Genomic DNA, 10,808 nt, shown 5'->3' with positions numbered 1-10,808 from the left:
GTTAAGTGAGCATTAGCATCATATAACAAAAAACATATACATATATATATAATTATATATATATATACATATATATATAATTATATATATATATATATATATACATATATATATACATATATATAAAATTATTTTTTGCCAGTCCTGGGCCTTGAGTTCTGGGCCAAGGTGCTGTCCCTATGTTCCTTTTGCTCAAGCCTAGCACTTTACCACTTGAGCTACAGCACCACTTCCAGCTTTTTCTGTGATTAATTGGAGAGAAGAGTCTTGTGGACTTTCCTGCCCAGGGCTGGCTTTGAACCGATATCCTTAGATCTCAGCCTCCTGAGTAGCTAGGATTACAGGCGTGAGCCATCACTACCTGGCTAATGTAAGAAATACTCCAGCCAGTAGCCAATAGCTCCTGACTATGAGTCTAGCTACTCAGGAGGCTGAGATCTAAGGATTGTGGTTTGAAGTTAGCCCAGGCAGGAGGTCCATGAGACTCATCTCCAATTAACCCCCCAGAGTCGGTAGTGGAGCTATGGCTTAAGTAGTACCACCAGCCTTGAGCAAAAATCAGCTCAGTGACAGTACCTATACCCTCCATTCAACCAGCACCCTGGTCAGTTAGCGTCCCTCAACATTGAGGCCAGACCCTCCACCAGCAAAAGACGATAACTCATGAAGGCCTACAAGATGCTTACTACTTGTTTTAGTGCTTACGAGAATGGGTTGGTGTAAGCATGGAAAAAACCCATGAGATCCTCAAAGAACCGCTGGGGTTATTTGGGTGGAGGCTGGAGGAGAGGAAGAGGTGATAGAGGAAGCTGATCTGGTAGACATGGCATGGACATGGATGGAAGCCCTTGACTTAGGATGTCAAAATACAACGTTGGAACACACCTGTACCGACAGCACCATACCCAAAGGCAGTAGTTTAGGTTTAAGGCATTGATGTATGGTGGCCTGCCTGCCCCGGGGAAGTCAGATGACACAGGATAGATTGAGTCCCACCCTCCCAGGGGTATAGGGGATAGATGATGGAGTCTTGGCAGGCCAGTGGCCACAAGACAGTCTAATAGTGTCCCCACACTATAGGTTTTCCTTTTCTTTCCTATTCCTGTGTGTGCCTGTACATGCCAGTGCTGGGGCTTGAACTCAGGGCCCGAGTGCTGTCCCTGAGTTTTGTTTTTGTTTTTGTTTTTGTTTTGCTCAAAGCTGGTGCTCCACCACTTGAGCCACACCTTCCCTCTGGCTTTTTGGAGGTTCATTGGAGATAAGAGTTTCATGGACATTCTTGCCTGGGCTGGCTTTGAACTGTGCTCCTCAGATCTCAGCATCCTGAGCAGCTAGGCTTACAGGTGTGCACCATCAGACCTGGCTGGACATGTTCTCTCTTGATTTGACAAGGCCACTTACTGACCTTGTGGCCATGGAGTACCAGCTGCTCTGAGTCTCAGGTTCTAATAAACAAAGTGTGTGTGTGTGTGTGTGTGTGTGTGTGTGTGTGTGTGTGTGTTTGGGGGTGGGGGGAATGGCCTCCCTTGGGGCTGTGTGGTGGCTCACAGGGGGAATGTGAAGACGTGGGTGACCTAGCCCAGCCCAGAACCCACAACTCTGTTGACATCCCTCACAAATGTGATTTCCCTTCCTTCACCCTTTATTCAATTTAAAGTTTAGTTCAACGAATTTCTGGGAGGCAAGAGATGTCTGTTCTCAAATTACTGTAACTGCTACTTTTAGGGGCAAGAGGTTGTTAGCAAGACTTCCTCGGGGCACTGGGTGAAGGCAGGCTGGGGAGCAGGGGTGGGGAACAAAGAAGCAACAATGGGAAAACCCAGGCCTTTGTCTTTCCTGTGAGGTGGTTGGTGGGGACCAAAGTCATGTGTGTGGATGTATGGGAGAGCTGGTCACGTGACCACGCTGGCACTTTAAAACCACCGCCTCTCGGCTCTGGTCACAACACAAAATAATTGCATGCAGACATTTCTTTTGATCACATTCTAATACCGATTTACAGCTCTGCTTCATTGTAACCCCAGAGAGAGGCCTAATCACTGAGTGCATACAAAGCTCGGGGCTGGAGTGGGTGTCTGCGAGGAGGAGGACGTTTACACTGGGGGCAGAGACTGAGGTTTTCTGAAGTTTAGTCCACCCTCCACCCAAATTAAGCTCTCCTTCTGGCTAGGGTATTTTCATCGGAATGGCTCAGTGGAGCACTGCAGGCAGAAGACAATTTTTTTTGTGTGTGTGGCTTGCTCCGGGCTAGGCAGTTTTTCCATTCTGTTCTTTTATTATGATCGTGATTACTTCATTACCTATTCCTGATGGGTTTCTTTAGGTCCTGGTCTGGTTTTAATAAGAAGCAGACTAAAAACAAAGTTTCGGTTGTATTTGAAATCTTCAGCTCCACCCCCACTTAAATAATAGGTTAAAGAATTTTATTTGTCTTCCGAGGTTCTGAGGTTTGCTTAGAAATTCTCTTGCCCAAGCCTTGGGGTAACAGGAAGCTGTACACGAGAGTCAAATACAGATCCCTGGGCTCCTCCCCAGGCTACTGAATGGAAAGGGACAAAGAGGAGGCCTGTGAACATGCCTTTTCAGCAGATATTCCAGGTGGTTCTTAAGAAGAAGGAGGAGGAAGAGGAGGAGGAGGAGGAGGAGAAGGAGGAAAAGGAAGAGGAGGAGGAGGAGGAGGAGGAGGAGGAGGAGGAGGAGGAGGAGGGGGAGGAGGGGGAGGAGGAAGAAGAGGGGCTGAACATTTGAGAACAGAGTATAGAAGAGAAAATCTATCAGCCAATTGTCAAATACCATAAAAGCCACCATTTTAAGGTATTTTAGTAGTCATAAGGTTTGACAACCATCATCGCCATCCAATTCTACACATTTTTATTCTCTCCACGGAAACTCACACCTAACAGTAATTAGTTTCTTTCTCTTCTCCCTGAAGCTGTTGTTAACCACTATTCTTTCTTTCTTTATAGATCTGCTTATTCTGGATGATTCCACAACATTTCATATGGTTCATATTGTTGTAAGTATCAGTATTTCACTTCCTTTTACATGGTTGTATAATAGTCTACCCTAGGGAAAAATCACCTTTTGTTAATGCGTTCATCAGTATTTACTGAATACTCTTTATGTGCAAGATGGGTTGCCAAGCTGCCCATGAGAGGGAGATGGGCCAGTTAAAGATAGCTCTCCATCACTACAGGGGGTTGGCAGGGAACAGAGAACATGGTAGACACCATAAAACAGAATGAGTGACTTCATATGCAGGAAAAAAGTGTATTTGGAAAGGCAGCATGTGTTGCTGCCCGGGGTGGTGGTTGGTGGTACCACTCAAGTTCAGGCTCAGCAGTGGCAGTCCCTCAGGCAGGTGTGGCCTTCAGTGAACACTGGATGTGGGCCCTGGGATCTCTCACAATGAATCAGACGTGATGCACTCCATGGAGTTCACAGTCTACGTTCGAGGAGGCCTGTATTGTGCTCAGGGAGCAGATGATACAGGGAAGTGATGGGGGCGAGGGCAGGGGCCTGTGAGGGAGAGAGCAACACAGTCCTGCCTGCTCAGGGGTCAGGAGAGGAGAAGGATGGGCAGCATGGCAGCCGGGCCTGGCAGCTGGAAGAGGGAGGGCACAAAGGACAGGACCAGGGAAACTAGCAGCCAGGAGGATCAGGGACTGAAGTAAGGGAGATGGGTGAGGTGGGGGGCAGGGGTGGGGCGGGAGGAGGGGGGCAGAGCTCCAGGGCACCTGCTGTAATTGGAGAAACCCGCCCCAGTCCCGGCTGCACATCAGCGTCCCCTAAAGGCTGAACAAAAGTCAAAGCTTGGGCCCCACTCCTGAAGATTCGGTTTTAATGTTCTTTTTGGGGGGGAGGGGGGACCTAGATGGTGGTGTTTATGAGAGTTCCCCAAGTGATTTTCCTCATGAGCTGGAGTTTGGATTCACCAAATCAGAGAATGAGAGACAGAGACAGAGAGACAGAGAGAGAGAGGTGGACTTCCATAGAACATCAGGCTGGAAAGGAAGCACACACAAGCCATCCCTGTTGGTTATTGCTCAAACCGAGCCACCTTTTGCCCGGAGGGGGGTGGGGGTGGGGGTTCTATTAATTACGATGCCAGGATCGCAGGTACAGAGTGCCTCGCTCTAAACGACTGGGCTGAACGCTTACCCAGCTGCCAGAGACCTTGAGTACAGGCTCAGGGGTTGCCTCCCTGAGAGGGGGAATCTTGGGAAAATTCTGGAACAGATGCAGATATCTAATATAATTGGAGGTGGGAAGGCAGCGGGCTGCAGGGAGGGTCACCTCTGGGAAAAGAAAAGACAGAAGAAAAGTCCCAGCTGAGGATGACTTGCCCAGGGCCATGATAAACCATCTTCAACAAAAGAGCAGGGAAGGGCTGGGAAGGTGGCTTAGTAGTAGAGTGCTTGCCTAGTGTGCATGAAGCCCTGGGCTCGATTCATCAGTACCACATACACAGAAAAAGCCAGAAGTGGTGCTGTGGCTCAAGTGGTACAGTGCTAGCCATGAGCAGAAGAAGCTCAAGGACAGTGCCCAGGCTCCGAGTTCAAGCCCCAGGACTGGCAAAAAAAAAAAAGCAGGGATCTTGCCGCCACCTCCTACAGGAAACCCCTGTGGTAACTACGGGTGAGAAGTGGGGAGTCGGGGGTCTCCTATTGCCCTAGGGGACCCACTTTGGGAGGTCTCTGAGAACTAATTGCACACAAAGCGTCCCCTGCTTATTGGGGAGTAGCCGGAACTTCTAGCTTGAGTGGACGGCACCCCATGTACCCCAGTCACCCCCAAAACCTCGGCCATGGCTGCTCCCCTTTACCATGTCCAGGCCATGTCCTTGGGAGTTCCTGCTTCACAGAGAGACCCCAGCCCCTCGTTCCTCTCCGGTTTTGGGGTGCTGAGGTTCTACTGTCTTGGGTCTGTCTCTTGCCTCTCAGAGCTTGTGTCCTGGAGCCCAGAAAACTGGATGTGCGTGGCTGCAAGTCCTGAACCAGCCTCGGGGCCTCGGAGCCTCCTTTCCAAAGGAACTAGAACCTGCTTGGAGGTTCTGGGTTCATCTGGCCACAGAGCTAAGGACATTTGCCCCTCGTGTCCCTGATCCTTGGGGCAGAAAGCCTTGGCTTCTTATATTGGAGGGTGGGAGAGAGTGCAGGGTCCACAGAGGTCAAGCTCTTGGCCTCCCTTGGGGGAGTGGTCATCGGAAAGGAAAAGCTGGAGATTAGAATGGCCGCCTCCCAGGTACAATGGCCCCATCACGCCTCCCTTTCCATCTGGGAGACTGCGTTCAATTGTGTCCCATGTCCTCGTATCATCAACACCACATCTACCTACCACCCCTTGTGCTCCTAGCACCCAGTAGGTAGTGCTCTCCAGGACAGCTTGGGGCCTGGCCTGAGGACTTGGGCTTGGGGACCTCCAATCAAGACAGGACCACCCTGTCCAACCAGGACACTGCTGTAGGATGAAATCAGCACTGAAGGCCGCGTGCTTACCTGGCTCAAGAAATAAGTGGATGAGCTCAATGTCTGGGAATTGGAGAATGGCTCTGTGTAGTCTGGAAAATCAGAACTTTTCTTTCTTTCTTAGTGAAGGTTGCCATCAGCTTCTTCTTTATCTAACTAGCTAAGAACAGACCTTCTTTGTTGAGGGGTGTGTCCCTTGAGTGCCCTCTTGGTTGTTTTCAGGTTAGGCCAGAGGGACAGGGCCTGGGAGGCACCTCTGCATCTCCTGACAGAGGAGCAGGGAGTCTGTTGGGGATCAGGGACCTGGGAAGAAAGGGGTGGAGACAGAGCCCCTTCCGGTTAAAGCCAGAATTCCTTAGTACCTGTGGTTCACCCCTGTGATCCTAGTTACTCAGGAGGCTGAGAGCTGAGGATCACAGTTTGAGGCCAGCCTGGGCAGGCAAGTCCTTGAGATTCTTATCTCCAAGTAATCATAAAAAAAAAAAGCCAGAAATGGAGCTGTGGCTCAAGTGGGAGAGCATCAGCCTTGAGTAGAAAAGCTAAGGGAGAGTGCCCTGGCCCCTGATGCCAGTACACACACACACACACACACACACACACACACACACACACTCACTCACTCACTCACTCACTCATTCAGTGTTGGAATTCCTCTCATGCAGGTTGGGTTAATAGCCCCTACCAGAGATACTTCGCAGATCCAGCCAACCAGGCAGGGCCTGTGCATGCTGTGCTGGGGGTATGGACTGTGATCCGGGACAGAAACCTGCCTGATCTGGCTGCTTTGATCATGGCCACACTCTGGGGATGAAGCAAGACTCGCCAGTCTTGAAACCCAGGCTCGGGCACTGCTGCATGTTAGTATTACGCTCACCTGTGGTCCTCAGCTCCACCCAGACCTGAGCCCCTCCCATCCCTGCAGTTCCTGCCATACAGCTGGCCCCTCCCTCTCCCAGCCCAGACCCACCTGAAATCCCACCTGAGCTCACTTCCTTCCCTCACACCCCTCCTGCTAGCTGGATGTGTAAGATGCCATGTGCTCCCTCTTGGGGGAAATATGGCTCCTCTAATAAACCTTACAATAACCTTTCTCCTGTGCCTGCCTGCCTCTGAGTGGTCCCCTGAGATGGATGTGTGGGACCTTCACTGCAGAGCCTGTCTCAAGGGTCAGGATCGAGGCTGGAATTTGGTAGACTTCAAGAACGATTTTCTGTAGACTCCATGGCTGGAGCAGAGCCAATGGGATGAGTGGCTCTCCCAGCTTCTCTCTGATTGCTGTTTGCACACAGAATTCCTGCTAGAAGCAAATACGCCTCCTTTCCGTGTGTGTGTGTGTGTGTGTGTGTGTGTGTGTGTGTGTGTGTGTGTGTGTGTGTGTGTGAGAGAGAGAGAGAGAGAGAGAGAGAGAGAGAGAGAGAGAGAGAATGAATAAGGGGTTCAGAGAAACAAGCCTACCTGACCCAGCAATCATTAAGGAACTAAGTTTGAAGTTATGACCCAAACGGGCAGGGTAGGGGTGGGGTGGGGAGGAAATAACATCTGTTTGCTCAGAGAAAAGGAAGGTGATACAACGAAAAGTTATTAAGTCGTTGCCTCTGGCTGTAAGATCATGATAATTCCATTCTTTTCAATTTTCTGTATTTTCTGTTTCCCTACATTGATCATGTATTTACTGGAATTTTTTTAAAAAGACACTTTAATGTGGCTCAAAAGAAAACTTGGGATCTAGAGGCCCTAAGAAAAGGCTATGTCTGTTTTCACTTATGCTGGAGGAAAAGAGGAATATATTATGTTTTGGAAAGATTTCCTGCCCCCCCCCCCAATGTCTAATAGCTAAAATAGAAAAGCTAGGTGCCTTCTGAGGTAGGTTCAGTTATCTGGAAAAAATCAACTACCCAGCACGTGTCAGCCACAGGACGGGAGAGAGGGGAGCAGCCTAAGAGGCTCTGACCATCCACGGGTGGGCGTGGTCTCTGAGAACCGACCTATGAGCAGAGGAGCACAGGGCTCCTTATTGCTCATAGGTCACAAGGGCCCTTGGAAGGAGGCAGGCCATATAGGGAAGGCCTTTCCAGCGGTCTGGCAGGTGTGTCCCCAGGTGGATGTCTGAAGCGATGCTGTAATGAAATGACCTCAAGCCTCCATCAACAAAGATGTCTGGCCTTCTGATTATTATGTCATTTTAAACATGATGGGTGAGGACAAGGAATGAGAGAAAAATGTGCCACACCTGAGCCAGCCAACGGACTCCAAAGAGAGGAGCTAGTTGGATCATGGTCAGTCTAGGAGGCTAGATTCCATTCCGTGTAGACTGAGGGGACCGGGAGATCAGCCTGGCACACTGCCTCAGGTGGGTGGGGTGGGTGGGCTCACAGGAGAGACAGAGGAGCGTTGGTGTGGTGTTCAAGCACTAGCTCATAGAATGTATGTGTACAAATCAAAAAAGGTGTGTGTGTGTGTGTGTGCCAGTCTAGGGCTTGAACTCGAGGCCTGGGCACTATCCCTGAGCTTCTTTTGCTCAGGGCTGACATACTCTACCAATTGAGCCACAACTCTACTTCTGGCTTTTTGGTAGTTTATTGGAGATAAGAATATTCTGGACTTTTCTGCTGCCCAGGATGGCTTTGAACCGTTGATCCGCAGATCCCAGCTTCCTGAGCAGCTAGGATTACAGGCGTGAGCCACCTACCAGAGTCCAGAGGCTCTTTTATTCTTGAGCCACCACATTCTCTGACTTCCAGAGGTGTTCTACCAACAAGCCTATTATTATTATCTTGTCAAAGTGCCCTTGGCCTGGTGCTGGCTGTTGCTGATCCTCAGGGTGCACCAAGCTGGCCAGGGCCCCGAGGTGTGGTATAGAGGGTATATAAGTGTCTCTGGTTCCGGCGAGAAGCCAAGGTGGGGGGCTCCCAGTCCAGGCTGGCTTGTGTTGCGGAATGCAGTACCTCTTCAGTGGAGGCTTTAGTCAGATGGGGGCTGATTTGGGAAGTTGTTTGAGGGCACAGGAAATATCTGGAATCTATGGGAATGGGAGCTCAGGTCAGAGGTCAGCTCAAATTAAAATGGAAAAAGCCCCCAGTGTGAAAGGAATCAAAGGAGGTGACGACATTTGTTCTTCCTGGAGCGGAGCCCAGATGTTATCGGTTAAAATTCCTGCAGGGCCAACAGCGGGCACAGGAGCGGCTCTCGGTCCCTGCCCCGCAGAGTGTGACTGCTCACATCCCAGGGCGCTGACCCCCGGGTCTGCTGAGCACAGGGCAGGGGTACTCAGGCCCACAAAGTGGGGGTGCTGGTGGGGTGGATGGGCACCGTGCGGTCTGGGCCCCTTCCCTGGGCCCCTCTTCAGCCGACTGCTCCCCAAATGAAACAGGATCCTGGATCCTGCTCTGGTGAGAGCCGAGACAGCTCATTAACTGGAGGGCAGGGGCCTTCAGATTTATGGCCGGGAGCCCCCTCTTCTGCAGGCCCAAGTCTTTTGATCTAGACCCAGGGTTGGGGACAGGGGATCCCCAGGTCTTAATTGGCATCAGCTAGGCTGATACTGACCAGGACTCTGTCCTAGCCCTTGGCCTCAGGCCCCGCCTCCCTGCCTGGTGCTTGGGGGGGGCGGGGAGGAAGCCATGGCCTGCTAGAGTTTATCCTCTGAACTGGGCCGCCCCTCCCCCTTACCCGGGCCACAGTAGTGGGAGGGAGCATTAACAACCCCAGAGGACCAGCCCCGTGCTCCTCTCAGCCTCCACCCCTCCCTGACCCTCTTCCTCCATTCCTGCCTCTGAACACATTTCCTGGATGGGGTTGGGGTTACCCTGTGCTAGTAATTGTGGGGACACAAGTCTGGCAGAAAGGTAAGATAGATGCAGAACTGGAAATTCCAAACAAAAGAACAGGTATACTGGGAGAACAGGAAGAGAGCAGGGAGAAGATGGGAGCCGCGGCATAGAAGGCAGGGAGAGAGGGCAGGGCGGGGGCGGGAGAGCTAGAGACTCCAGTTCTTGGTTCTGAACTCAGTGGCACCTAAACATAGCTGAACCAGTCCAGGACTTGCAGGCATGTGGTCTGGTAAATTCCCTCTGGGCTTAATGAGCTGGCCTCTTCTCTACATACATAGTTGATTTTAACTTGGAGAGCGTACCTCACTCTGACCCCCCCGGCCCCCCCCAGCACCCACCAGTAATCCAAGTGTGTCCCAGTACAGTTTCCCACATTAGACCAGAGGAGAGAGAGAGAAAATAGTATCTCATTAAAAGGAGAGCTTTGTTGTTGATGTTGTCAGTCGTGGGGCTTGAACTCTAGGCCTGGGCACTGCCCCTCAGCTCTTTGGCTCAAGGCTAGTGCTCTACCACTTGAGTCACAGCGCCACTTCTGGTTTTCTGAAGGCTTATTGGAAATAGTTTCCTTGAACCACAATCCTCAGATCTCAGCCTCGTGAGTAGCTAGGATTACAGGTGTGAGCCACCAGCTCAAAAGGAGAGCTGTTTAAATATTCCTAATAAACAGATGAGCTTTTTGCAAGTAGAGTTAGGATTATCCGATGAGAGATGGAGGTGGAGTCATCAGACAGGAAGGCTAGTGTGACTGCTCAAGATTTGAGGCTACTTGTCTAGTGTAGTGAAGGCCAACTCTTTTACATTCTGAGCAAGGAGGCTCAGACCAGGGCATCTTTGGGGACAATGTCTAGCACTGGCCCAGAGCCTCCTGGAGCAATCTGCCTCCGTTCCTGATTCTTTCCATGCTATTTCACAAGAGGTGGGGATGAGGATGAGGATGGAAAGTCCAGAAACCAAAGTGAGTTCCTGTTTCTGTTTCTGTTTGTGTTTCTTTTGCTAGCTTTGTGACTACTCCCTTCTTTTTCCTGGTCTCAGTTTCTCTACCTGTAAATGAACTTAAGGGTTCCAGCAGGTCTGATTCTCCATCTTAGTGAAGTTAGTGGTGATTCTAGGGGGCTGCAAGAGGCCTAGTCCCCTCTCTGTCTCTGTCTCTGTCTGTGTGTGTGTGTGTCTGTTTCTCTCTGTCTCTCTGTCTCTCTCTGTGTCTCTCTCCTCTCTCTCTTCTCTCTGTCTCTCTGTCTCTGTCTCTGTGTGTCTTCTTAGATATCCTTGGCGAATCCTGACAGAGCCTCTCTCTTTCTGGGAAAGGGGGCTTGTCCCGGGACACCTGCGTGCACCCTGTTTGCTCCTCCAGGCCTTGCCGAGAGACTCTGGCCCCTCCAGAAAAGGGGGTGGAGAAGGGAAAACAGAGGCAGCAGAGCCGGGTCATGGGAGAGCAAGGCCATTCCATCGAAACCAGGTCAGCCTCTTGCCGTTCCTATTAGCCTGGTGAAACTGGGAGAGCATACACCTG

The 10,808-nt window shown here is 50.8% G+C and overlaps 1 long non-coding RNA gene across 1 annotated transcript; it reads left to right on the top strand.

The window, feature by feature from the left end:
- Positions 1–2,518: 2,518 nt before the first annotated feature.
- Positions 2,519–6,267, top strand: LOC138828998 (uncharacterized). The gene is made up of 3 exons (XR_011372462.1): positions 2,519–2,598; positions 2,967–3,016; positions 6,131–6,267. It is a non-coding gene; the product is annotated as an uncharacterized lncRNA (long non-coding RNA).
- The last annotated feature ends 4,541 nt before the right edge of the window (positions 6,268–10,808 follow it).

The sequence above is a fragment of the Dipodomys merriami genome, unplaced genomic scaffold, assembly GCF_024711535.1.
Source record: "Dipodomys merriami isolate MVZ:Mamm:240054 unplaced genomic scaffold, mDipMer1.0.p SCAF_17, whole genome shotgun sequence".
In the NCBI taxonomy this organism is placed as follows: Eukaryota; Metazoa; Chordata; class Mammalia; order Rodentia; family Heteromyidae; genus Dipodomys; species Dipodomys merriami.
Note: the sequence above shows the minus strand (reverse complement) of the source record. Positions and strands in the feature narration are given on the sequence as shown.